This window comes from Stenella coeruleoalba (assembly GCF_951394435.1).
Source record: "Stenella coeruleoalba genome assembly, chromosome: 7".
Taxonomy (NCBI): Eukaryota; Metazoa; Chordata; class Mammalia; order Artiodactyla; family Delphinidae; genus Stenella; species Stenella coeruleoalba.
Window position 1 is genome coordinate 57980543 of NC_137153.1, and position 14151 is coordinate 57994693.

At 42.4% G+C, this 14151-nt stretch overlaps 1 long non-coding RNA gene across 1 annotated transcript in view; it reads right to left on the bottom strand.

Moving 5' to 3' along the window:
* LOC307189332 overlaps positions 1–14151 on the bottom strand; it is a 119400-nt gene that overhangs the window by 68924 nt on the left and 36325 nt on the right. The gene's annotated exons all lie outside the window — the stretch shown is intronic.

Consider the following 14151-nt stretch of genomic DNA (forward strand, 5'->3'; position numbering starts at 1 on the left):
GCTTTGGGGACAGAAATGTAGGTCAAAGTGAAGCTATCGTTGGTTTCCTGCTCACTTCTTTTTTATTTCCCTACTTTTTTGCTAAAAGAGCAATTTTTTAAGAGGATAAAGACTACTAAACTCATTCATATTTGTGATCGTCATGAGGCCTTGGACTCGCGCATTCTCACGTGGTGACAGTGTTTTGCACGTGGTGAGGACTGAAGAAAAGGTCTTTAAAATGGATACAGGCAATGTCCTTGGTCGTCAGCTAACTCAGCATCAACACCACCTCCTGCTACATTCTCCTCTGCATCACAGGGGAGAAGCCTGGAAACACATTTCTCAGAAGTCTTCCCCTGTACGGTTGGGAGTTAGACTCTGCCTCTCAGAGGCCCTTGCACAAAGTTTGGAAGCCAGAGTTCGCCGGCAAGATTTCCAGGCATACACGTCAGCAGATACGGGGGTTTCCAGGCAAGCTCTAGAGAATCACCTGCTCTGGAGCTGTAGGCCAGCTGTGTCGGCTTCCTAGAGACTTGAAATTCGTCGTGACTTCCGGGCAAGCTTTTGAGCACTACCCGCTCCAGAGATGCAGGCAGCTGAGATCTGCAGTAGGAGATGACCTTAGCTCCCAGACCTTCCAACAGTTTTGCAAGCCTCTAATTCTCTGAACTGAAGTCATGACTGCTTATAATACTTAGAGTGGCTTCTATTTTCCTGAGCAAGCTCTGAAAAATGCAGCAAGCCGTTGGGATGGGACAAAATCACTTTGGGAGGGAGTGCAGATCGAGTAGAGGACAAGGAAGCACATGAGCTACTTCCTTCCTTCCCCTGCCTCGCACTGTCTGACAGGCTGCCCTCCAGCTCAGTGGGCTCATTTCCAGCATCCAGGACCACCTCTGATGCTCCTCAGCGCTAAACAAAAATGGCGCCCAGGCCCCAAAGATACTCCTTCCCCGTTTTAAAGAAACCGCCCTTATTTTAATCATCCGGCTTTACAGATTTCAAATGTTAATAGCACAACTTCTAGAACACATTGACTCAGGTTTAAAAGGAGCAACCTGTGTCCAACATTGACTCAATGGAATATTCTACTACTTGAGCACAGTATCTCAAGTAGTAAAACAGTGTTTCAGTCTCTTTAGTTTATCACTAATCTCAGCAAAATCAACTGCTTGCTTCTGAACATAGTCCCTGTAAACCAGAAAACATGGTGAGATCCCCAAAGGGAGGGGCTGAGCATTGCCAGCATATACAGACACTCAAAAAATTCACTGAATGAGTTCTTGAAAGCACAGAGAGAATTCCAAGAGATGTGGCAATCAGGACAAAATGGTATCTTTAAGATGCAGAAAGAGCACTGAAACTTTCTAACTCTTCCATGCGGGAGCTAACAACTCAAAAGATCCTTTCAAAACCTAAACCTAAAGAGGTTCCATCCCCAGAGAATCTGAATTTCTGGGTCTCTAAGAAAGTAAGGAATGTGAAGTTATGTCCTTCTAGAACCACCTCCACCCTTGCCCTAAGAAGTATGTAACAACACAGAAATGATTTAACTGGCATGCCAGCCAGAGTACCCAAATAAACAGTTCCATTTTCCAACAAAGGGAGTTACTTAAAATCCCCTTGAAATATCTCAAAAAATTAATGTCAAGAACAACACAGGCAATAATTTGGAATGATCTCAGAGTACTGTTTCAACCTTTGTTTCTTCCTCTGGCCAAAAGAGAGTGGAATTTAGCAGCTCTGATTTTGAACCCCACGACTGGCCACTTTTTAACTGAGTGGCCTCGGGAAAAATCACTTTGCTTTGATTTGATTTTCTTCAACTATAAAACAGTGATGATGGCATGTACGCATGTACCTTCCTAGCCCCCGTGATTATTGTGAGGATAAAACGATAAGTGTGAAATGTCTTAGAAAACAGTAATATCTTCAGCTACTAAAAGCTTGTATTCCTGATTATGATAACACAATCTAATTGCTTCAATTTTAAGTTATCACTCTTTTAATGACAAAATAAAAACCCTTGATAACCGATTCCTATGGCATGGGAGTGGATAGCGATTTTATTCCACTGACTTACAAAACAGTAAATCTGCAACCACACAGCATAGCCATTACACAGACATACTTACAAATAGGAAAGTCCATAGCAAAGTTGTTATGGCAACAGCTGGACTGTGAGTGTGAGACTGGAGTGGACCATGTCCTCACTAATAAATGTCAGCTTGATTTGAATTACTTACTAAAGTAGAGCTTAGACAAAGCCAAAAAGGAAAACCAAAGCTTTCTCGATAAAATGGAATCCCAAAGCATAAATAAAAGATTCCACCTGAGAAGAATGATTTATTATCTCTCACTCAAGAAAAGGATGCATAGTCCATTCTATGTGACCACATCTCTTAAGCTGTTTGCTACTGGTTTATAAAAAGCTCAGGCATGTGTGTACATAAACACACACACACACACAAGTACACACACACACACATACACACACCGATATATAAGTTCAACTGAAAGAAAAACTAGAAGTCATCGGTTACTTGAAATGAAACTAGGTACACCTTTGCCCTAAAAAAGCAAATTACCCCGCCTTCAGGTCAGAAACACTGATGAAAGTTTACATCAGCCAAAGAGAGCTTGGTATTCAGGAAACTCGAGGCATTAAAGTGAGGCTGTCACAAAAGAAAAGAGACTGAATGTCTAAAACTTAAAAACCCATCACACCTAGCATGAAGATGTGAATGAATTTATTCTGCTTCAAACTGGTTTGGACCATATATAATTCACTTCCTTATAAGGTATTTGATTAGAAATGCTGGAAATAATCATTTTATAGCATAAAACCCTTCATTCTCCAAGTTCTCCAAGCCACCGGAGATATGACACACTGTGAAGAATATTTACATTTTTGTTAGGAAGATACCAAGTACCTTTCCAAAGAGCAGCCATCTTGGAATGAACGGTCATAATGAATTTTTTTTTTTAGTCATACATGAACTAAACGTCTCCCTTTTCCAACATAATTTAGACAGCTGTACAAAATCAACATCAGATTTTTAAGGGTTTTTAAGGCTCTTATAGTTAGGTATCATTTATAAGACATGACCAGATATGACATGATCATTACTACTCTATAATTAAGATAAACAGAGTAATTGGGATAAAATACTGGATTGGTGAAGAAGAATTTATTTGAGGGCCCAGTGGCATCTCTGTCTTGTGTTAAAAAAGCCAATCAATAAGAAACAAATATTTCAGTTGCACTATACAAACAAAGCTGACAGTTCATCATTAAAAACCTGGGTTTCCCCCGCCCATGCAAGCCCACCTCAGGACCTCTACCATACCTGGCAAGGACACAAGATCCCCATTTCCTTAAGAAGCTGCATCAATTTGAATGTGTTTGACTAAAACAGGTATCAACAATGAGGGAATGTATTACCTCACATATCAGGAAGGCTGGGCACATCATGGCCCAGACTCTGATACTCTGAAATTCTCTCAGTTTGGCCCCTTTTTTTTTTTTTTTTTTTTGCGGTATGCGGGCCTCTCAATGTTGTGGCCTCTCCCGTTGCAGAGCACAGGCTCTGGACGCGCAGGCTCAGCGGCCATGGCTCACGGGCCCAGCCACTCCGCGGCATGTGGGATCTTCCCGGACCGGGGCACAAACCCGCGTCCCCTGCATCGGCAGGCGGACTCTCAACCACTGCGCCACCAGGGAAGCCCTCAGTTTGGCCCTTTTGTACTCGTTGGCTTTGTCTTCAAGCTGTCTTCCTTCATGATTGCAAATTAGCTCTCAACAGCATCTAGGGCTACCTTTTTCTTTATTCATATTCAGTGAGCAAGAGACCAAAACTCTCTCCTGATTGTGGAATGAAAATCCTTCCCTTCAGTCTTATTTGGCCAACTTGAGTCCCATGACCACCTAATGGACCAGTAGTTGCCAGGGGACCATCAAGTATGAGCTGTCCTAATCACTGGTTCCAGAGGTAATGACCAGCAAAGGAGATGGGGTGGCAATGACTGGCTTGGACCAATCAAGACCAATCCCTGAAACGAGAGATTGAATGAACCTCTCTTGAGTTATTGGGCTGCACTGGGTCAGAGGTCGAACACCAAGGAGAAAATCAGGGTTTTGTCCGGAAAGAAGAAAGGGAGAATGGATGCTAGTAAACAACTGACAATGTCCATCTTAGAATCCAATGGGCTTACCAGAAGTGGTGAGAATTTTGCCTCTGATGGTGTGTCTGGAATTTATGTGGAATAGTGGTCTTCTGGCAGTAAGAAGGGGTGTTTCAAATTGTAAAACCACATGCTTATACGGAGCCTCAGGAAAATAGATTCCAGGTTCCTTAAGAGAGAGGGCTGCAAAGATATTTAAATAGACTGATGAAACTTTATCAGAGCCTGTTATAAGAGCCATAAAATCAGTAGAAACAAAGACATCCCCATATCAGCAAGAATAGAAATAGCAGCTACTGATTTAGGATAGCAAGCGGCAGAATGGAGAAGCACAGCAAGGTAGCAGCAGAAAAGCCCAAATGCCTTCAAGAAGACAAAAGTCACCCCACCATTGAGAAGAAGGAGATGGGGGTGGCTTTGGGGATCAGTATTTCTATTAGATCAGGGTTCGAAGCTGAAAATGTGAAGATAATTCCAGAGTCCTTGGTTAACTGCTAAGAATACTTGCTTAGCACTTCTCTCTCTCCCAGGCTGGAAAAGAATTGTTTCTCATAAAAGAGGATCTTTCAAGAACTCCCCAAAGGTGAGTAGACTGGATTTCCTGACTTGCTGTGTTACCACAGGAAGGTCACAGAAAAAGAGACTTAATAGTGCTCATCTTGGATGGATCAAGCCTAGAACAAGGCATGTCCTTTTCATCTGAATGTGCTTCAATATTTCTGTTTTGAAGCTAGGGAAAAAAAGGTAGGAAACACTTAAGGAACTTAAAAAAATCAAAGATAACTGTGGGCAAACTAAATTTTAAAAAACAGAAATATAGTACATACCAACATAAACACACACACACACACACACACACACACACAATTGCCTGAAATTTTCATATCATTAAGACCAAAGTAACTGCTTGGCTAAGTCATCTTGAATTGAAGAAAACTGACAGAACTTCCCAGAAGACTAGCTATCCGTAACATACCCCAATGAAGAAATCCACTATACAGTGATAAATGGCCATGAGTTATAGAATCAAGATTCAGGTAATTTTGACAGTCTAAATGTTGGGGAAAAAAAATGATCAGTGACAAATGCAAAGTTCATTACTTTGGCTGAAAGAATCCACGGTCCAGACAAGATGATACTGGTTTAACAGCTATGAGTTTTGACTAGGTCTGTTAGTTGACCACAAGTTTAATATGTGATCATTAGAGTAATGTAACTTCTAAAAAATCAATATAATATTTAGATCACGGCAAGTGATAACTCTACCATTTTCCAACTGGATCAGACTGCATTTGAGGTTCTGGATAACTGGTAAATTAATGACGATGTTGACAAAGTAGGGCTTATTCAGAGGAGAAGGCAAAGGGGAAAGCCTCAGGAAACCATATCATAAATGTAGCAGAAACAGCATCATTCAGAGTTGAAAATAAAGGTGTTCTGTTACTCTAGAGAGCAAAGACCGAGCCAGCAGATTTGAGCTCTCTGCACGAACAAGTGGACACCATTAAATGTCCTATGTCACATGCCTGGAAAGCAAAAGGACAGACCCTGGAGCCAGTCAGCCTGGGTTCATAACCTGGATCTGCCACATATTGACTCTGTAACCCTGAGCAGGTTGATGGAAACCCCCATACCTCAGTTTCCTCAACAGCAAAATGAGGATACTAGGAGTCCCTGCCTCAGAGGATTCTGATGAGGAATACCTGAATTATAAGTAAAGTGCTTGGAACTGGGTCTGGTGAATTGTAAAAACTGTAAACATCTTTGCTATTAATACAAAGAACCGGCTTTTTCACGAACAGAGATTCCATGTGTATTGGTTTGCTAAGGCTACACTAACAAAATACCGCAAACTGGGTGGCTTGAACAACAGAAATCCATTGCCTCACAATTCTGGAGGCTACAAGTCTGAAATCAAGGTGTTGGCAAGGTTGATTCCTTCTTAGGGCTGTAAGAATCAGTTCCATGCCTCTCTCCTAGCTTCCGGTAGTTTGCCGGCAATCTTTGGTGTTCCTTGGCTTTTAGAAGAATTGACCTGATCTCTGCCTTCACCTTCACATGGAGTTCTGCCTGTGTGAATGTCTAACTCCAGTATTTTCTCTTTTCATCAGGACACCAGTCATATTAGACTAGGGCTCACAGTAATGACCTCCTTTTAACTTGTTTATCTCTGTAAAGACCCTATATCCAAATATGGTCACATCATAAGGTACTGGGGGTTAAGACTTCAACATATGAATTTGGAGGGACACAGTTCAAGCCATAGCCACGTGGCTGGGGAGCTTTAAAAAGAGGCCAGAGGGCCTATAATCAGAGATGTTGCTGGCTTAATTCTCCAGTGCAGATGATTTAGGACATGTTTTTACAAAACAGTTATAGGTCAAATCAGGACTTGCAGTATGCAATTTAAGGTGCAATAAAAAGCTTGATTTCTCAACCCAGAGACCTGCCCTGGCCTCACAAATTACAGTAGTAAAAAGACCGGGCAATGTTACTGTTACTTCCTTTATTCGTGTTCCTGTAGAGACAGCAGGGGGAAATATCTCCTTATGACCCCTTTAAGGCCGAATTCTTGCTTGAGCATTCTTTTTGCTCCACAAGTAACAAGCAACCAATACAGTGGTGCCTACGGGAAAATAATATTCTATCTCTTCTGGAGCACTGCAGACTTTTTCCATCTTCATCTCATTTCATCCACCCAATGATGACAGAGACTATGGACATCAAATAGCTTCATGCTCATTTCCACATGTGGGAACTGAGAGGTTAAGCTTTTAGTCTGGGGTCATGTAAGTAATGAATGGCACTGCTGTGATTAGTGCTGTGGTAATCTATCAATTACGAGTCGATCTATTGAGCATTTCCTATTTGTTTAGTACTGTAATAAATATTGAAGATTGAGACAGGTTATCAGACAAATCAAAGCTGTGAAACTTCTAGTGCTGAAGTAGAAGCCGTATCAGTGGAGGCAATGAGGATCCCTGCTCACTCTTAACTAAGCCATGACCACAAAAGTTCTCGGGACATTTTTTTTTGTCTTGGCACAACGCCCTGCAGATCATCCGGAGGACTTCATTTCAACCTCCCACTACAGGCAATGTTCTGAAACACTGTTTTCCTGCTCCTTGCTAGAGCTGCTCTCTCAATTCTTCCCACACCTCAGGAAGTTCTGGAGACCGTGTCTCTGACCCATGCCTTGGAGAAAATAGCACTGCCATTTTGATTGGTCATCTTGCCACAGAAAGCAATGGCTTAGAAGTTTCCAGGGCTCTACAACCACCTCCACTTCTTAAACTTCTCAAACCAACTGAGCAAAGAGCAGAGTGTGCCTCCCTCCAGTGTCCAAGGGCAACCCTGCTAAGTAAGTGCATCTGTGAGGCGCACTGCATAACAAACAACCATAAAAATCTCAGCGGAGATCAGCAAAAGTCTCTTATGTTTTGCTCACACGTCTATGAGTTGACAGAGGTTTGGCTAGTGATGGAGGCTGAGCTTGGCTGGGCTTGGGTCCAACCTGTGGTTGGGTTTCAAGCTCCCCCACATGTCTCTCATCTTCCTTGGAAGAGCACTTTCCTGAGGCATGTCCTTTTCATGGCAAAAAGCAGGAGCACAAGAGGGCAAGTCCAATCCCACAAGTGTATCTCAAACCCATGTCCACATCACACCCACACACCTACCATTCGCCAAAGCAAATCACTTGGCCAACTCTAAAGTCAAAGGGTGGGGAAGTACCCCCCATCCACCACGAAGCAATGTAAAAGATGGGCAGGTGTAACACTACTCCAAGGGAATGGCGGATCAGACCAGTCATTTGCTTGCCCTGGTAAGGCAAAGGCCCAGTTCTTCAGGTTGCCCACAATGCCTCACCCCCTAGGTACCTGCCCTTCCAGCAGCACAGAGTTTTGTCTTTGACCTTTGACCTATCCTGCCTTCTCCTTTCCTCCCCAGATTCCATGACACCACCTCAAAAGCAGCTCCTCATTTCTCATGCTGCTTTATTAAAAGCTTTCTGCCAGCCTGGGAAGCTGAGGAATCCCACCTGCATCTAATAGACAATAATTTACTAATGTAACCCAGCACTGTTTGCTTTTTCCCTCAGTCTGTTGCTTGCCTGTTGCATTGTTTTTGGCCAAGTTCCAAAAATCATAATAGGAAAGGGAAAATAGAAACTATTTAAAAGATGATTATCCAAATATCCAAGCCACTCTCCAGGTAATGAATCCATATTGCGGGAGACTAGCATTTGGAACAATAATGTAAGAGGAAAAGAAAATGAAAAATTCCCATTAAAGTAAATAGGTCCTACAAGTCTATCTTTGCGGGCCCACAACATGGAGCCTCATAGATTTAGTTGTTCACACCTCTCCCATATTTTCAGAGCCATTAACCAGGCTGGACTTGTCAGGGTTTCAACAATGTAACTGTTTAGCTATAAATTTCCCTGCCGGCTGGGGCCTGAGGTTTCCAATAATCACAGGCAAAGGCAGAAGTCAAAATAGACAGTGCATGGGTGAAGGGAGGCATGAGGATTTACTGAAGTGGGAGGGCCTGGGGTAGCGTGGATAGAGGGTGAAGGCTGCCAGAAGAAAGGATGCCAAAGGGCAGGGCATGGGACCATGGCGGCTCTGCGTTAGACTGCAAGTAAGGTTTCTGCTTCCTGACAGCACAGACACAAGCCTAAGACCCTGGCTCCTTCCTACACAGCCAACCTGGAAGAACCACAGAAAGAAGAAGCAAGACTGGATTTGGGGAACTAATACAAAACTGTGGGGAAGCCCTTGGTAGACTGAATATGGGTGAGGACCAACTTGACGCAGCGGATGTGAGTGAAGGGATGGAGGAAGCTCCCAAGTTCTGCTCTTGCCATTCCCTTTGGAGGATAATCGCCTGCCTCACTGTGGAAAAGAAGGCAGTGCCATCAGCCCGGTGGTAGGTGGGACAAGGACAGTGCAACACCCTGTGGGGTGACAAACTGATGGAAAAATGTAGACTGGCCAGCTGGCCTTGTACAAATGAAAGTTTCAAAACAGAACGGGCTTACTGTTAGGATGCCCTCTACATTTTCCAACCTATTCTATTCTCTTCCCCCTCCCCTTTCCCTCTCTTCTTCTTTTCTTCTTCTTCTTGTTTCCTCTCCTCCTCCCTGACACCCATACTGGCTGACTCACTAAATTGTTCATGACCCATTAACGAGTTTGAAAAACTTATCCATTGCGATCATTTCCATCCCAGGTTGCTCTCTCAGAACATTTAAGAGAGGATCCTGACCAAAGCTGTGGCCTAATGAAGGGGCAAAAAAATTGGGGTGATGGGCTATAGTTCTCAGGGACTTGGGGCACTCTGTCTTGGAGCTCACCTCTGCCCCTCTTCTAGGAGGTCCATTACTATAGGAAAAAACAATTTTTATATAGAATGTTATATTCAGGCAAATTGTGATTTAAATCTGGGAGCTCAATAGATATATTCTGAAGCATACAAGGCTTTATTTAGCAGGCCTGCTACACAATGAACTATTTAGACAACTCAGGTAAGAAATAAATCCAGGAGATTACTAGAAGAAATACGGGAAATAAAGGGATTTAAATAATTAGTAGAATTTTTGTTGTCTAAAAAATTTAGCAACAAAGGAAAATAAATAAGTGTATCCATAATAACCCAGAACAAAAGTTTCAAACAATATTAACAGAGGAATGGGAGAAAGGCATGGACAGCAAAGAGATATGAGAATGTGCTAACACATCCAACTGGTTCAGGATAAGATTATAGGTGGATGATAGATGATAAATAATAGATAGATGATAGATGGATGGACTACAGATAGATATGAGATACTTATAGGGATAAGTAAATTTAAGTATAGGACAGACAGAGCCTCTCACATTAGCTAAAATTATTTTGCATATATATCAACAATATGTGGTCTGTGAAAAAAATTAAAAGAAAACAGAAAGGTGAAAGGATTAAAAAATATTCAGGGCACATATGAATCAAAGACGGTAAGAGCATCAATTTCAACATCTGACAATGGAATTCAAGACAAAAAATAATATGAAGAACAGTAAAGCAAGAACCATAAAACCATCATCGGGATATATGAACCTCACAATATAGATTCAACATATATAAAGTAACAATGATAAAACTGGGAGAAATCGAAAACAAGGCAACACCCTCCCCCCCCCAAAAAGCATAAATCATATAGTCACATTCGTACTTAGAGCATCTGATGGCTTCCTACCGTCCTCAGAATCAACATCAGGGCGTGTGAGGCTCCACATAATGTGGTCCCTCTTACCTCTCCAGCCCCACTCTTCATACCTCACTCTCTTCAATACATTCCATATTTTTAAAATTGATTTTTCTTCTTCATATGTGCCTTTCTCCCTTATTTCCAAACCTTAATATTTGTGGTTCTTCTACCTGGAAGGTCTTTCCCACCTCTTTCACCTGGCTAGCTCTTACTTATCTAAATCACCTTAGATTAGATATTACTTCTTCCACAAGCCTTAAATATTTTTGTACTTTCACAGTATTTCTCTCACTTGTAAATTTTCTGTTTGACTGTCTATCTCCCCCACTAGACTGTAAGTGCTGTGAGGAAAAGGCAGTGTCTGTGTTGATCACCAACGTAGTTCTAGTGCCCAGGACTCTGACTGGCACAGGAAGGAACTGAACAGAGTATTTGCATAGTAATAAAAATTTTTTAAAAAGGAAATCATCCCAACTTCTGGTTCAGCATGGCAGAATTAACATGTGCATTTATCTCTACTTCTGTCCCCCAATAAAAGTTCATTAAAATGCCAGTAAAATGATTTTTTAAACGCATAAATCCTCCAGAACAAAGAGAAAGTTATTGCAGATAGCTTATGAAAATCAATTAAGATGAAGCCTAACTGGGTGGGGTTGGTGGACATGGAAACCAACAAGAAGCCAGATCAAAGAGAAAAGAACTGGAAAGGCTCAGTAACTTAATGTACTGGGTGTTTCAGAAGATGGGGGGTAGAATATATGGCTGAAAATAAGGAGATTGATTGAAAGTCTTTATGGAAAATGTAGACACCCACCCCCCATCCCCTCATCGAGCCCAGTGATACCAGGAAACTACCTTATAGCCAAGCAAAAGAAAAGAGGAAAACTACTAACCTAAAAGGTAGAGACCAAAAAGGAATTCACAGGAAATAGAGACAAGTAGGAAACAGAACAAATATATTTAAATATCTTCTTGCTATAATATTTTTTAATGTCCAGATCTCCTTTCCTAGCAATAATAACCATCATCATCATTATTATTTTTATTATTATTATTATCTTGCCAACCCTATTTTGTTCATTCTGACTTGCATACCTTCCTTACAGGGCTTCTATCTTTCACTAGAATAAATGCATATTTTTAAATCAACATAATGAATATTCTAAGAGAGATAAGAGAAGATCCGACATCCATGAAACAAGAACAGAATGCCTGAAAACAGGATTTTTAGCCAATAAGTAAGGGCTCTTGGAATTTAAAAATACAATTGACAGCTTTTCTGAGAGCTGGGACAGAAAAAAATATGTAAAAATATGCCGTGTCTCAGCCCAAATTATCTCTCTGCTGATCTTTACCCAGAGCTCCTAAACCAAACCTGAGTATGTGGATGCTTTTCTACGCAAGGTGTGCCCGAGGAGGAAACAACCTCGATCCAGCTCATCCATCAACCCCCAGTTCCTCATTTATGGTCTTAGCCCCAGGTCCAGTCTTCAGCTCCAATCTGCGTAACCACTGATCGTCCCTGGGGCCCTCCGGAAAATAGAGATCAAAAGATTTGTGTGGGGCTTCCCTGGTGGCGCAGTGGTTGAGAGTCCACCTGCCAATGCAGGGGACACGGGTTCATGCCCCGGTCCGGGAAGATCCCACATGCCGCGGAGCGGCTGGGCCCCTGGGCCATGGCCGCTGAGCCTGCGCACCCAGAGCCTGCACTCCGCAACGGGAGAGGCCACAACAGTGAGAGGCCCGCATACTGTAAAAAAAAAAAAAAAAAGATTTGTGTGCACAAGACAGACTAGACTAGAAGATGATACACAGGCTTAAAGAGATAAAGTGACTTGCCCAAGATCACACAGATAAGGGACAGAGACACTAAATCCTAAATTTCCTGATACCTTCTATTTGTTCATTAATTCATTCATTCAAGAAACATTATAGCAGGGATAACAAAGATAATTAGTTCCTGCAATTAAGGAGCTCACAATCTGCTGAGCAGAGAAAGAGGTAAGCAAGTCTGTTCCCAGTGATGCTAAGATGGAGCTCTGGTAAGTGGGCTATGATAGCTCAGGAAGGATGGCCGAGGAGGGTATCATGCTTGAGCTGGGTCCTAATGGATAAAGACAAGAGAAGGAGAAGATGATGGAGAGGACCAAGACAGAGGTGAGAGTGACCACTGTGCTTTGGGGGCACTATAGTGGTTCCTGAAGTCTGGACGGCAAAGATCAAAAGTAGTCACAAGGAGAGAGGAGACTGATGTATCGGGCAGGGGACCAGATCAGCCATGAGCCAGTGCGCCATGCCAACGAGGCTGGACTTCATCAAACAGCCAGATAATAGGGAGACTTTTAAGGGTTTTGATCAGGCGGGTGACTCTTGCCCGGTATATAATCCATTTATTGATCGGGATTCCAAAAGCTACCAGGGTATGAGAAGGAAGAGACTGTTATGAGCTGGTGATTAGAGATTGTTATGAGCTGGTGATTAAGCCTGAAAGAGGCAGAAGATTTAGGCTGATGAAAAAGAGAGGGGAGATCACTTGGAAAAGGAGACAGTGGCATGAAACAAAGTTGGGAATGAGAGCACTGAGTTCAAAGAACAACTAGAAAAGCCCTCTACCTCCAGCAAATAATGAGAGACAAGGAGGAGGGTAGGAAATATAGGGTCAGTTGAGGTAGACACCAAACTGAGGAGGTTAGACATGACTCAACATGTTGGTGCTTCTCCAAACTTCCTTCCCAGTGGCAGAGGAAAGGGAATCCTAGAACTCTTGAGTGGTGGCCAGAAGTGGACTTCTACAATCTCAGAACTTCTTTGAAATCTATGCTTAATCTTTAAAATTCATATGAGTTTTGCATTCTTCTTTACATGAGGTCTGTTTTAATATAAAAATGTTTTTAATTACTTTTTAATTAAAACACTTAACTTCCCACACCCCAAGAAAGATTTCAGATGAAATTAGTGTTCCAGAAAGATGCTTCTGTGACTTCTCATGCCTCATGAATGCCAATATCTGAGAGGCACGGAGATGCCCAACGGTGAGAAATCCAGTTTCTTCAGGTAAGCCGTGAGGTGAAAGAGGTATTTGAGGAAGTTAAATACGCTGGAGGGTGCTGCACAGATGGGACAGTTTGAAATGGATGTTAGAAAGCCAGGTAAGAGGCTTTTGAGATAATCATGATGAGATCTTAGACCAGAAGATGGTGGTAGATGAAGGAAAATGACATAGACAAGAGAAATGTTTGAAGACTTGATAATGCAATATAGGGCAGGAAGGAGGAGAAGAAGTAATCAAAGATAATCCTGACTTTGAACTAGAGGGACCAGATGCCAAGGCTAAAGAGGAGGAAGCTGAGAAGGGGGGCCCTCATCCTTCCCAAGGATCAGGAGTAACACGTTGACTTCAGCCAGCTGTGCGTGCCCATGTGCGTGCTGCACGTGTGGAAATGTATTATAGGTGGCTGGACGCGGGCAACAAGATCTAAGGTAGAAACACAAACGTGGGAGTGGGGATCATTCTCACAAAGGTAACAGTTGACACCACAAGAGTGAGTGGAAAGCCCGAGTGAGTATGGAGAAAGAAGAAAGCACAGCAAGCTGAGGACCCAACTTTGGGTGATATGCATGGACGAGGAGTGGAAAGGGGCAGGAAAGACAGAAAGGTGTATCCACCTAACATACAGGTGTAACACTTTCAATCACAAGTAGCAGGAAAAAATTCAAACAATGAAGGAAAAAAG